Source organism: Mustela nigripes, chromosome 12 (genome assembly GCF_022355385.1).
Source record: "Mustela nigripes isolate SB6536 chromosome 12, MUSNIG.SB6536, whole genome shotgun sequence".
NCBI lineage: Eukaryota > Metazoa > Chordata > Mammalia > Carnivora > Mustelidae > Mustela > Mustela nigripes.
Window position 1 is genome coordinate 69,039,910 of NC_081568.1, and position 13,366 is coordinate 69,053,275.

The 13,366-nt window shown below is 41.2% G+C and overlaps 1 protein-coding gene across 10 annotated transcripts in view; it reads left to right on the top strand.

Moving 5' to 3' along the window:
* Positions 1–3,353: 3,353 nt before the first annotated feature.
* Positions 3,354–13,366, top strand: part of CDC42SE2 (CDC42 small effector 2) — a 115,215-nt gene continuing 105,202 nt past the window's right edge. For 3 of the 10 annotated variants that reach the window (XM_059417494.1, XM_059417495.1, XM_059417502.1), the window contains exon 1: positions 3,357–3,494. The gene's annotated coding sequence lies outside the window, so the exon portion shown is untranslated. Of the gene's footprint in view, positions 3,495–7,800; positions 7,953–10,588; positions 10,754–13,366 lie in introns of those variants that run through there. The other 7 variants (XM_059417496.1, XM_059417503.1, XM_059417497.1 and 4 more) reach the window with 6 other exon arrangements.

A 13,366-nucleotide genomic window follows, 5' to 3' on the forward strand; every position in this document is an offset into this window, starting at 1 on the left:
AAATGTATTTTTTTAAGGAACTTCTTTTCTTCCTTAGGATTTTCTTAATAACATTTATGGTAAGAATACAAATACATATCGCATAAAAACTGTGTCATATGGGGCATTTGGGTGGCTCAGTTAGTTAAGCTTTCTGACTCTTGATTTCAGCTCAGATCATGATCTTAGGGTTGTGAGGTGGAGCCCCACATCGGACTCCATGTTGGGCAGGGAGCGTCCTTAGGATTCTGTCTCTCCCTCTCTGTCTGCTCCTCCCTCCCCAGCTCACACACTCTCTCTCAAAAAAAAAAAAAAAGTGTTAGTTGACTATCGTTATGGTATGTTATGTTATGTTATGTTATGTTATGTTATAGGTAAGACTTCTTATCAACAGTAGGCTATTAGCTAATTTTGCAGGGAGTTAAAAGTTAAACATGGAAGGGCTGGGCCCCTCCCTAACTCTGCATTGTTCAGGGGTCAGCTGTATATTTGAGGCTATGTGTTGAAGCTGCAGGTCCCCAAACTACCTGTCCCTATCCATGCCCCCTCTATCCATGCTTCTTTTAAGTTTATTACCTAAAATCATCTCCCATACCACCAGAGGTATGCAATAAACAGAAAACACTGATCTACTCCCTTTTTCCCAGAGACCCACCTCAAATTCCTTTCCCTCTAAGAGACCTTTGCTGACAATACAGACCTCAGTGATGCCCTCCATGGCATTCATAAGACTACTATGTCTAATTATTCAAATGCTGCTGTGTGACATTTCATTAAGGACAAAGACCATGCTTTATACTAAGTTTTCCCACAGCACTTGGTATGCTACCTGGCAAACAGCAGGCATTCAATAAATATTTGTGGTTTGATGAACAGCAAGGGGCAGCTCTGGGTAAAAGTGTGGAGTGAAGTTTGACTTAGGTTCTTCTACCTTTGACTGCCTCCATCACGGAAAAGACCATGGATCATGATACTCCTCTGAACTGATCATTTTCTCCTTTCTCAATCAGTTCCAGATGTCTCCCAATTTTTCTCAATCTCCCCAAATCACACTTCATGTGCTCTGTGTCTCCTTATCACATTGACTACTAGCTAAGGTATTTGGTGTTTGCCACTAGATTTTGTTCTATTTAAAATTGTGTCACAAAAAATTTTTTTGTATCTTCTATCACATCCAAGACAGACATATGTATACATAATAGATGCTCAATAGATATTTATCATACAAATAAATGAATCTGTGTTATATTGTTTGTGTCTTAAGGTTTTGCTGTTATATTTTTAGGAAAAAGTACAAAATCACCCAAGTAATTCATTTAACATTGGTCAAGGGAATTTACTAAGTTTATTAACAAGTATATAAACATTTTATGGTTTTTATTCAGAATAATAAAAATAAGATCATCTGTTTGCCTTTTTTTTTTTTTTTTTTTTTTTTTGGTCCTTCTTTGGCTCCTTCATTTGTCCACTTGGCCAATCTAAATGTTTCTTTTAAGGAGCAGTCTAAGTCTCTATAGCTTTACATAGAACTGATGGTTCCTTCTCTGTATTCTGAGCATGCCATACATACTTCTAGTTAGGGGTGACCACATAATTTATTGTCTAAACCTGGACATACTGAGAATGAAAGTACACACAAAAAACTATTAAGCCAGGATAAGAGGTGTCCCTGACAAACCAGGAAGTATGCTCATACTACTTTGAAAGTAGTTATTTGCTAACTATATGTCTCTTGTCATTCAACTGTAAAACTATTCTAGGTCTGGGCCTTATTTCTCTTAGCTTCCTTCTTATCTAGAACTGTGCCTACCACTCGTGGTGATAGAAGAAATGTTAGTGTCTCTTTAAAAATGTTCATTTAATTGCATATTATACTATCTTGATGTAGAACTCAAACCATCCCATTTGGGTCCTATTATGAGCCATTTTCTCAGTATAAAAATATAGGGCATTGAGCTTAATTGTATGCTTGTGTAATGATGGTAGCTAGCATTTACCAGCACTTAGCATGAGCAAGGCCCAAGGCTAAGGATTTTGGTTGAGTTTGAATTTCTCACAATTCTTGGAGGTAAGTGTTGATATGGTCCCATTAAGTTAGAGGAAAAGACACATTTACAAGGATTAAGAGTCTTATTCAGGGTCACCCAGCTAATTATGTAGCAGAGTTTGAACCCCAGACTCTGACGCCATACACCATCTCTCCTATGTGTAAGAAATAACTGGTACTAAATTTTGTAAAGTAATTTTGAAAGATTAATACCACACTTGTAGAAAAAAATTCATATGCTTTTGCATGTTTACAGGAAAATGTGTTTAAGTAAAGATTGCAGAATAAGAGTTGCAGACAATAGAGTTAATGGTGGGCAGAGAGACCATTTAGCTAGCAACTGAAGTAGGCCATTTAAGTATGATCCACGTCAGAGAAGACGGAAGTAATGCACTGATTGGCCTGATTCTGATTTGCTCTGAGAGTACAACGGTCTTGCCTGACAGGGTGGAGTTGAAGATCCGTGAAGAAAGGGAGCCAAGGTCTCCACAAAGTATTTGTTTATGAGCAGCTAGCTAGAAGGACCGTGGCTAGGTCTTGAACCGCTTTTTGAGCAAGGGACAATTAGAAACTTAGGGGAGAAAGAAAACTAATATTGCACTAATATAATCAATCCAGATGAAGAAGACGTATATATTACTACATCATATTCCAAGTGTTGTAGGCCTGAAAACTTAAATGTAGGCGTTTGGTGGAAGGCTGGCAGCTGGATGGGCACTCTTAGGTGTTACTGATTTCTGGGTGATACAAAACACAGCTAAAGAAGGCTCAGATTCCAGGAGACAAGTAATTTCACACTTTTCAAATGTCAGGTGGAACTTCTAGGCCGTGAAAGCCAGTTAGGACAGATTCAACGATTCTGACGTTTACATTAATAAAAAGCGGTGGTCCGAGGATTTCAGGGCATGTTTCCAACAATTCCAACTGACAAGTGGGTGCCCGGACTCCGCGCCTAGCCTGGCCAGCCTGGGAGCGTCCGCGGTCCCGCTAGGAGCGCAGGCACCGCCCCTCCGCGCGGTTCGGGGTGGGAGCGCGAGCCGCCGTTGCCAGCCGCCGGGCGGAGGGCAAGGAGGGGCTGTCGTGCGCTCCCACCCAGCCCCGGTCGCCATCTTCCGACGCGTCCTTTCCCGCGCGGGCTCCAGCCCCAGCTCTCGGCCCTCCTCTCGCTTAGGAAGGGGCTTCCTAGCCCGCGCAGCTGCAGGGAGCTGCGCGTCGCGGGGGAGCTGGCTCAGTCCGACGCCCAGGCGGGGCAGGGGGTGGGGCCGGCGCGGCGGCGCAGTCCTCGCGCGGCTCTCCGGGCGCGCGCCGCCTCTCGCTCCGCCCGCGCGCGAGCCTGGGCGGGGAGGGAGGGGCCAGGAAGCGGCCAGCGCGCTGGGGAGCGCAGCTGCGGGCGTGGGGGTGGCAGGAGCCGCGGAGCCGGCACCGAGAGCGGCTGCGGCTGGAGCCGGCGGTCCAGACAAAGGCGACGGTGAGTGCCCCGCCGGCCCGGGTCGTGCACCGGCCCCCACACCTCGCCCTCGCGGCCTCCTGGGCGGGGGCCCGCAGCCTCGAACCCCCGCCGCCGAGGGCTCGGTGGGGAGCGCGGCCCGGCCCTGCCCCCCGCGCGCTGCGGGCTGTGGGCTGAGCCTGCGGCTCCATTTTCAGGTCTGGGCGAGGTCTTGCTGCGGACCCTGCCTTTGGTTTTTTCTTCCATTCCTTCTGAGAAATGGTTACATGCTCAGTTCAAAATTGACGACAGGCGGGCGGCTGAGGGAGCCAACCGCCAGCCTGATGTAAAATGGAAATGAAAAGACCCCCTCCCCCCAACTTTGCAGGTCTGGGAGTCGGGAGGGGAGGGGCGGAGGGCCGGCGGAGAGGGCCGGGGTCCTCCAGGTGTGAGTTCGGGGGTGGGGCGGGCACCCCTGCCTGCGGAGCCGGAGCTCTTTCCTGCGGGGGGCGGTGCGTTCCGCCCGCGGGTCTCGCCTCGCTTCTCTTTGGGCCCCGGAGAGAAAGCCCTGCCTGACCACCTACACGGAGGAGCTCGTGTTACTCGTACAGGTTGTCCTTCCTTTGCCGCTTCAGTTGTGATTTTTGGTAACGGGTGTGGTAGGTAGCGGCTGTCTGATGCCCCATTTATCGCCGAAAAGCCCCGGTGGGCCGATTTCATGTGTACTTGAAACAACATTGGAATTTCTCTGTAGTTGCTGTTATTTCAAATGATAAACTTTTGTAGGGGAATTTGGTGCTGATGTTCAGTTTACAGAACTGACATTTTGTTTAAAGCGTCTGGCTTATAGTAGGTGCTCAGTAAAATATTTGAATGAATGAACGAATCTTGAAACGTGAAAACTGATTTCACAGCTTTTAAAAATTTAGGCACAAACCCTCTTGACTCAAGGGGGAACAAAAGTTGGGAAACAACATGCAGTTTCTGTTTATATGCTGTTTTTAAAAATTTTTACCCACCATACATGTAGTGTTGATGATCAGTTATTATCAATGTTACAAGTGTAGGAAGTGTAGTTGGAATGTGAAATTTTTCATTTGGAGGAAAAGTCGGTAGACATTTTCTGTTATTTAAAAAATAAGTATTAAAAAGACAAGGGTTATTTCTGATTTTCTTTTGAAAGAACAGAAATTAAAGAAGAGGTGTTTGGATTGTACTTTGTTCTTTTGAGACACCCAAAGTCTATTTCATTATGAATAGATAAGTTTATGTGCTTTTGGCGGGGCATGGTGGCATGGTCTTCAGTTGCTTTTTGAGCCAGAGGCTCTCTAAAGTTAGGGGGAAAAGAAAACTAATGTTACACTAATTAAACCCTACCGTTTATTCAGCGGGTGTTCATTAAGTACCCATTATGTACTGGCACCTGTGTTGGTTGCTGAGTTTCTAGAAGCAAACAAACCCCACAATTATCGCTTTAACCTGAGCGTGAAGTTCTTTCCTTATTATCGATGTTGCCAGTAAGGACTGTCTTACACCCCTACTGCCTACTTACAGGAAAGCTGGCAAGTGGAGTGCAGGAAGTATGGATCCCTAACAGGCTATTTAAAGGTTAATAAGTAACTTCATAGGGTTGAGATTATTGGTTTGCATTTTCTTATTGTCAGTTTAATAAAATCAGTCTACATTTTAAAATGAAGGGAGGAAAAGGTTTAACAAACTAATTTTTTCCCTTCCTTCCATAGTGGATGATTTTGGTACAGTGTGTTTATAGAAGAGTAATGTACTTCTGGTTGTTTTCTGTAAATAATCTTTGCTATACAGTATTTTCTATTTTTTAAATTCTCCAAGGAGAAACAGTGGATTACTTTTCTACAAGAAATGTTTTAAATAAAGCACCTATTTGGAAGTTTTATTTTGACTTTTTAGTCGCTATTTACAGATAAATACAGTATTGACTTAATCATGGTGAAAAGGGAAGGACTACTAGTGAGAATTTGTGGTTCCATATTTGGACTTTCCCCGTAGTATTGCGACTGTGATGGAACTGCTTACTAAAAGGAGAATGCTGTTTGTAGTATTTATTCTGAACATAAGGTTGCATTGTGTGCGTTTGTCTTAAATATATAGGATTTAAAAAAATTTTTTTAATTTATTTATGTGAGAGAGAGAGACAGCGAGAGAGAGCATGAGTGAGGAGAAGGTCAGAGGGAGAAGCAGACTCCCTGTGGAACTGGGAGCCCGATGTGGGACTCGATCCCAGGATCATGACCTGAGCTGAAGGCAGTCGCTTAACCAACTGAGCCACCCAGGCGCCCCATGGGACTTTTTTTTTTTTAAAGTGCTTTTTTTATTTGGCCTATCCAAAGGCCAAATTGATGTGTCCCAGTGTCATTTTTTTGAGCATTACAAAATAATGTAGATTAATAAATTTTTTCATAGATGGCATTTCAGTTTAGGTAGATTGACTTGTTAACACCTTATACATTATTGAAGATAATATGTACTTTCAGGTTTTTATGTTGGCTGTTTGTTTTTTGTGGTTGTGCCTGGGAGTAATGTGGAAAGTAATCTCAAATTTTAGTGGTAGAGGGTTTTGTTTTATTATTTTTTTAATGTACATTTATTGTAGGAAGAGTTACTTTGACAATATACTGTTGATAGTCTGGTGCTGATGAGAAACCTAGTGTAGTAGGTGATAATAGTGATGTTGAAGAAAGTGTAAGCAAGGTGTGATACGTTGAATAAAATGCTTGGTGTATTGTATTTGGTTAAGAACTTCATCATCAGAGCTCCTGACAGTCAACAGTATAGAGAAATACTAAAATTTTTTCAAGAAATAAAAACCCATGGGAAACCTGGGTGATTTGGTAGGTTAAGCATCTGCCTTTGGCCCAGGTTGTAATAGCAGGATCATAGGATTGAGCCCTGCGCCTGCTCAGCGGGGAGCCTGCTTCTCCCTCTCCCTCCACCACTCCCCCTGCTTGTGCTGCCTTGCTCTGTCTCTGTCAAATAAATAAATCTTAAAAAAAACCAAACCCATGATTATGTTTTTGTACCTTTAAAAAATACTATATTTTCATAGTATTATTTCTTTTTTAAAAAATTTAAAAATTTTTAAAATTTTTTTATTTGACAGGGATCACAAGCAGGCAGAGAGGCAGGCTCCCCGCTGAGCAGAGAGCCTGATTCGGGGCTCGATCCCAAGACCCTGAGATCATGACCTGAGCCAGAGGCAAAGGCTTTAACCCACTTTAACCCAGGCGCCCCCATAGTATTATTTCTATCTCAGAATAGTTTATAATGTTTTGAGTCTAAATAAATTCCAGGATCATCCCATTTTATAATTGTTGCAGATTTGAAATGATGCTTTCTTCCTCAGGGTATGTGTGTGTGCGACAGGATGGGAGTAGGGAGTTTGTTGATTTTTTTAAGACCCTTCAGAATGCTTTGCAAAGTGTTTCCTTTATCGTATGTAATTAATAAAGTGATTTAAGAATGATGCCCATAAAAACATTGCAGCTGTGCTAATTTTTGTATAGGTCATTAAAATATCAATTAGCATGTGTATAAAAACATTTCCAAAATGCTTTGTAAGTAATTTGTCACATTTATTCTCTAGGACAGGTTACTATTAAATTTTTTTATATCTCAGGTGTCACTTTCTGGAAGTGTTTAGGTTTTCGTCTGCTTTTGGATGAGTCTGGGGTACTTTTGTTAACATGTCTTAAGTTTTTTTTTCCCTCACAACTGGAAATGTGTATTGGTTTTCATCTGTTATAGTGTTCTTAATCTCAGTCCCCATGAAATATTTTAGCATTGTACTGAAAATTGTTAGTGATGTTTTTGAGAGGAACATTATGGATTCTCTGTACATTCTTGAGAAGAACTGAGTGAAATGTGTACTTATCCTTAATTCTTACTTATTAGTTGGGTGAGGGAATTTATCCTGATTTTTTCCCCATACTGTGTGGAAAAACTTGAAATTTAGCTTGTTAATAATTAACTTCATGCATACTGCTGCCTTACCTCAAAGCTTAAGAATACTGGAACTTTTCTATAATACAAACAAATAACAGGGCAGGATTTAGCTGAAAGAGTTATGGGAATCCATCCAAAGGGAGTTTCTGAACTGAAAGCCAAAAGACTTGGTAATAAGCTATCTTTATCATGACACCATAAAATACCTGCAAATGTATTTTAGTCAAAATGGATTACAGTAAAACAAACTCTCTCTTTTTCCTAGAAAGCATTAGATAACTGCATGTTAAATTTAAGTATCTTTGAAAATGACTAAATGATGAGCACTGAAATTTTTTTTTTTTTAAGATTTTATTTATTTATTTGACAGAGACACAGCGAGAGAGGGAACTCAAGCAGGGGAATGGGAGAGGGAGAAGCAGGCTTTCCTCCGAGCAGGGAGCCTGATGCCGGCCTCGGTTACCAGGACCCTGGGATCATGACCTGAGTGGAAGGCAGACGCTTAATGACTGAGCCACCCAGGTGCCCTTAAATTTTTATTTTATATTTTACGCCATTAGAAATTCATGCTAAAATTTGTTAAATCTTTGATTGGATTATTGTAAGCATCTTTTAGTAACACATAAAATCATTTTGTTCCATGTAGCTTAATAATATACTTCCACTTTTTGCTTAATAAAGCAAAACTGAATTTTTTGTATATTCAGAATTGTATATATTTTGTACTTACATATGGTGAGAACCCAAGGGTATTTGTGGAACTGGTAGGTGCAGTGGATGGGACTTGATAAAACTTAAGGAGAAAACAACTTTCTTCCTGTACCTTCAAACTGTCGCTGTAGAGTAAATATTTCCCTGCCTCTGGATGAGCGTTTAGGAATTCTTGTTCTTACTTGTCAATGATAGTTTTACTTTAGTCATTACAAGGTACAGTTCAGTATAATCAGTGTTAAAACTCTTACATAATTCAGAACTTCTCTTTATGGCTCAGAACTTCTTGAGTCCTAGAAGTCTGCTTTGGAGCAAGAGTCCTAGTAGGTGTCTGGGTTAAAGTTAACACTGTGCTGTCCATTCAGCTGCCCAGGGTCTAACTCATTGGGGAGAGAGAATTGGGGGTGGTGGTGGTGGTATGTTTTTAATGTGGCTCATCTTCTTGTGCTCTGGCATTGGTGCCTTCTGAATCAGGCAGGTTGTTCAAAGTGGACTTTCTCCAGAAGTGCTGGAAATGGTTTTCTTGGGGATTCCATGGCTGGGAACCTTCCAGCTACAATTCTTGTGATATAATTCTTCCATTACTATCCCTTCATCTTCCAGTTTCTCTCATCTGCAGGCTCACTGTGCCTAAGGAGAGGTTTTGCTTTAGTCTTCACAGTAGTTCTGTGAAGACTACTTTTTAACTGGACCTGCTCTTTACTAAGATTATTTCATAATATGCAGTTCCGTGCATTCCACTCAGATCTCAACATTGTACCTTTCCAGTTCTTTCTGTTAATTATTCCCACTTAAACAGGACTTCTGTGTCTGGGACCTATAGCATGTTGCTAATGTACTGTCCCAAGCCTCCTTTCTCCATATCCATGCTTTGAATCCGTGGTCCTCTGTTACAGATTTTACTTTTGTACACCCTCAGTTCTCTGTCGCACTTCTTTACTGTACTCGTCTAGCAATCTGCCCCCCACCCCTTCTCCATCTAGTCTAGCCTGTACATGGCATTTGAGTGCGACTTGAGGGAAAAAAACACCAATGATCACCTCATCTCCCTGTAAATTCAGGAGAGTTCTTCATGCTCCTACAGTTCTGTAATCTTAAATATTTAATTTTTAAAAGTAATCCCTACACCCAACATGGCTCTCCAGCTCAGAAGCCTGAGATCAGGAGTCACACATTCCACGGCCCAAGTCAGCTAGGTGCCCCATTACTGTAATCTTAGTACATTTGTTGATTGAATCACTCTCCCACTCCCCTAAGTGACTATTTTATATCTCTCCTGAAACTCTCTCACTTCTTTGCATTTTCAGCTGATGACTTTGCTTCCTGTATATTAAAAATGAAAGCAATCAGAAGAAACTTTTTAATCTCTTTTTGCATTTATACCCACACTTCCTGCATTTTTTTTTTTTTAAAGATTTTTATTTACTTATTTGACACAGAGAGAAAGAGACAGTGAGCACAAGCAGGGGGAGTGGGAGGCAGAGAGAGAGGGAGAAGCAGGCTCCCCAATGACCAGGGAACCCGACGTGGGGCTCGATCCCTGGACTCTGAGATCATGACCTGGGCTGAAGGCAAATGCTCAACCAACTGAGCCACCTAGGTGCCCCCTGCATTTTCTCTTAAGCCATGAACAGGGGTTTCATTCATCTTGCCTTTCTCTGGTCAAGGACATTACATTGCCTCAGTATTCATCCCAGGCTCCTGCCTGCCAGTGAGCTGCGTCATCCCTGTTTGCCATTTCTACTTGATCATTCCTGTCTGTGTAGAGATATGCTGAACTATCTCCCATCTTTAAAACAAACAAACCTCCCCCAACACCACATTTTTCTTATTTATGGCCATCAGTCCTCTGTATCTCTTTTGGATCCATTACATTCAGTTTTTTTTTCTTTTTCTTTTATCTTCTTTTCTTTTTCACTCTAACGACTTTTTTTTTTTTTTTTAAAGATTTTATTTGTTTATTTGACAGACAGAGATCACAAGTAGGCAGAGAGGCAGGCAGAGAGAGAGGAAGGGAAGCAGGTTCCCTGCTGAGCAGAGAGCCCAATGCGGGGCTCGATCCCAGGACCCTGAGATCATGACCTGAGCCGAAGGCAGTGGCTTAACCCACTGAGCCACCCAGGCGCCCCTAACCAAAAGTATTTTGACTAAAAGTATTTCACTTAAAACCATGTAGTCCTAGAAGAATTAAGTAAAGACTTTTAGATACAAGGAGAAAAAGTATGTTAGATTAATTTTTGTGTATGGAAAGTGAAAACAGTGGGAAATGATTATGGACAGAGGAGGTAGGAAAGCAACAGAGAGGTAAAGTAAACGCAATAAAAAGAAAAGGCTGATTTGGAAGTAGGGTGACAATACTTAAACTATCTTTGGCTTGCTCCGTACTTCTTTTGGGCTTTCTTGAATTCTTTTTTTTTTTTTTAAGATTTTATTTATTTGTTTGACAGAGAAAGAGAGCGCGAGTGCGAGAGAGCATGCGCACAAGCAGGGGAAGCTGGAGAGAGAGAAGCAGGCTTCTCGATGAACAGGAAGCCCAAGGTGGGGATCCATCCCAGGATCCTGGGATTCATGACCTGAGCTGAAGGCTGACAGTTAATGACTGAGCTGCCCAGGTGCGCTTATTTCTAGAATTCTGAGGGTTGGTAATTTACATGGACTTGGGCTCTTGAAGTTGGGCTATATTACACCTTTCTTTTATCAGGGATATTGGTTCAAGTGAGTTTGGGATCCAAAACTTGGTTGGTTTTCTATTGCCAAACTCCTTTTGTTAAAAAAAATGTAAGTTGCTGTTATCCGACTTTATCTGAGGATATTCTTAGTATTTCTTAATTGTTTTGTAGAGAGCCCAAACAGAGGTGTCATAGCTTTAGAGAGAGATTTTCAGCATACACAAATTTATTAGTATGCTGTGTTCTCTCTGTATTGCACAGCATGTTTACCACCCCCTCGGAAAAGGTGGGGCCTATAAGTAGTTTTATTGTAGTTCTGTGGTAAGCTAGCAGCTAGCTACATTAATGTGCACAATTTTATTGAGTGGTATTTATAAGCATACTTGTGCTTATAAATGAAAAATACTTGAATGCATATAAATGCATTTTTAAAATTGTAATTTAATATTTAGGTAGAAAAAGGAGTGTGGGGGAAATTAATGATAATGCAAACTTTCAGTCTTTCATTATGCTGAGACAAGATTTTGTAAACCCTTTTAAAAATTAATTAATTTTAGAGATTTTATTTTTAAGCAATCTCTGCACCAAAACGGGCTCAAATCTACAACCCTGAGACCAAGAATAACACGCTCCACTGACTGAGCCCGGCAGGTGCCCCTAAAATTTATTTTTAAACTCTTTTTTTTCTAAGTTATAAGTCTAATTTCCTGTTGATTGAAAAAAATCTTTTAGGGGTGCTTGGGTGGCACAGTTGGTTAAGTATCTGCCTTTGGCTTGGGTCATCATCCCCGGATTCTGGAGTTGAGTGCCTGGTGGGCTCCCTGCTCAGCAGGAAGCCTGCTTCTCCCTCTCCTTATGCCTCTGCCCCCCTCCCCCAACTCCCGTGTGTGTGTGTGTGTGTGTGTGTGTGTGTGTGTGTGTGTGATAATGACCTCAATCAAAATCAAGAGAAATATGCTTAACAGTCTGAGCTGTTAATTGTTCTATTTTTAGCGCATGCGTGCTCACACTGTTCTTGCAAATGGTTAAATCTTTAAAAAATCATTTAAAGAAATTGTTAAAAGAGGTGGCTTAGAAGTTCCTGAATGAATAATTTTTTATGCATTAGGCATAAATTATTCTCCAAAAACCAATCTAAACATTTTCCTATTTTTTTTTTTAAAGATTTTATTTATTTATTTATTTGGCAGAGAGAGATCACAAGTAGGCAGGGAGGCAGGCAGAGAGAGAGAGAGAGGAGGAAGCAGGCTCCCTGCCGAGCAGAGAGCCCGATGCGGGACTCGATCCCGGGACCCTGAGATCATGACCTGAGCCGAAGGCAGCGGCTTAACCCACTGAGCCACCCAGGTGCCCACATTTTCCTATTTTTATGTAATATACAGTAATTTGTCTTGATTGACTTGTCTGATGGGACAAGTCATGTGGCCATAATTTCATGTGGCCACAATGCGGACTTAATTTTCATGGTCATAGAGGTATGGGTATGTATGTGTTGGTATGTATCGTTTGTTCTTATAATATGCAGATGTAATATAAACTTGTGTATGCTTTATATTTTACTTTAACTCCTAAGCAGTGATATCTGTAAGTCAGATTTGGTATATTTTTCTTATATTAAATAGGGAATTAAAATATAAAAATTTGCATATTAAAACATGACTTTTAATTTTTTTATTAAAATCTTTTTTTTTAAAGATTTTATTTACTTATTTGGCAGACAGAGATTACAAGTAGGCAGAGAGGCAGGCAGAGAGAGGAGGAAGCAGGCTCCCTGCTGAGCAGAGAGCCTGATGCGGGGCTCAAACCCAGGACCCTGGGATCATGTCCTGAACTCAGTGGCTTTAACCCACTGAGCCATCCAGGTGCCCCGAAACATGACATTTTTTAAAGTTTATATACAAATCTTGTAAAATAATTTTGGATGACAAACTAACAAGTGTTTCCCTACGGTTTTGAGTTAATTGTTCTATTTTTAGGGTAATTATGTAATCTTCATTAGAATTTGACTTTGGTCTATCTGAATTCATGTTACCATTTCACATATGAAATACCATATTGGATTAATAAGATCCTTATTTCTGGGACACCTGGGTGGCTCAGACTGTTAAGCATATTTCTCTTGATTTTGATTGAGGTCATTATCTCAGGTGGTGAGAGAGAGCCCTGCATGGGGCTTTGCACTGGGTGGTGGGCTCTGTGCTGAGCATGGAGTCTGATTAAGATTTCTCCACCTTCCCCATCTGCCCCTCTCCCCCATCTCTTGCGTACACTCATTTTCTTTCTCTCTCTCTCTCTGAAGAAAAAATCCCTATTTCTGAACTAGTAAGTAGTTAAACCTCTAAATTTATTTCAGGTATATTCATAGTTTGAGGCCTGTGATGGCCTGCTTTAACTTCATAAAGTTCTAGGTGGATTGTGAAGTAACCAAAATAATCATATTGAGAAAAGTGAATATAAGTAATAGGCTGTCAACCAAGTCTCTTAGGGAGTTGTGAAAGTATGCATGCATTTATTCATTTAACAGATTTACCACACTACTCTTCCCAGTCTACTCAG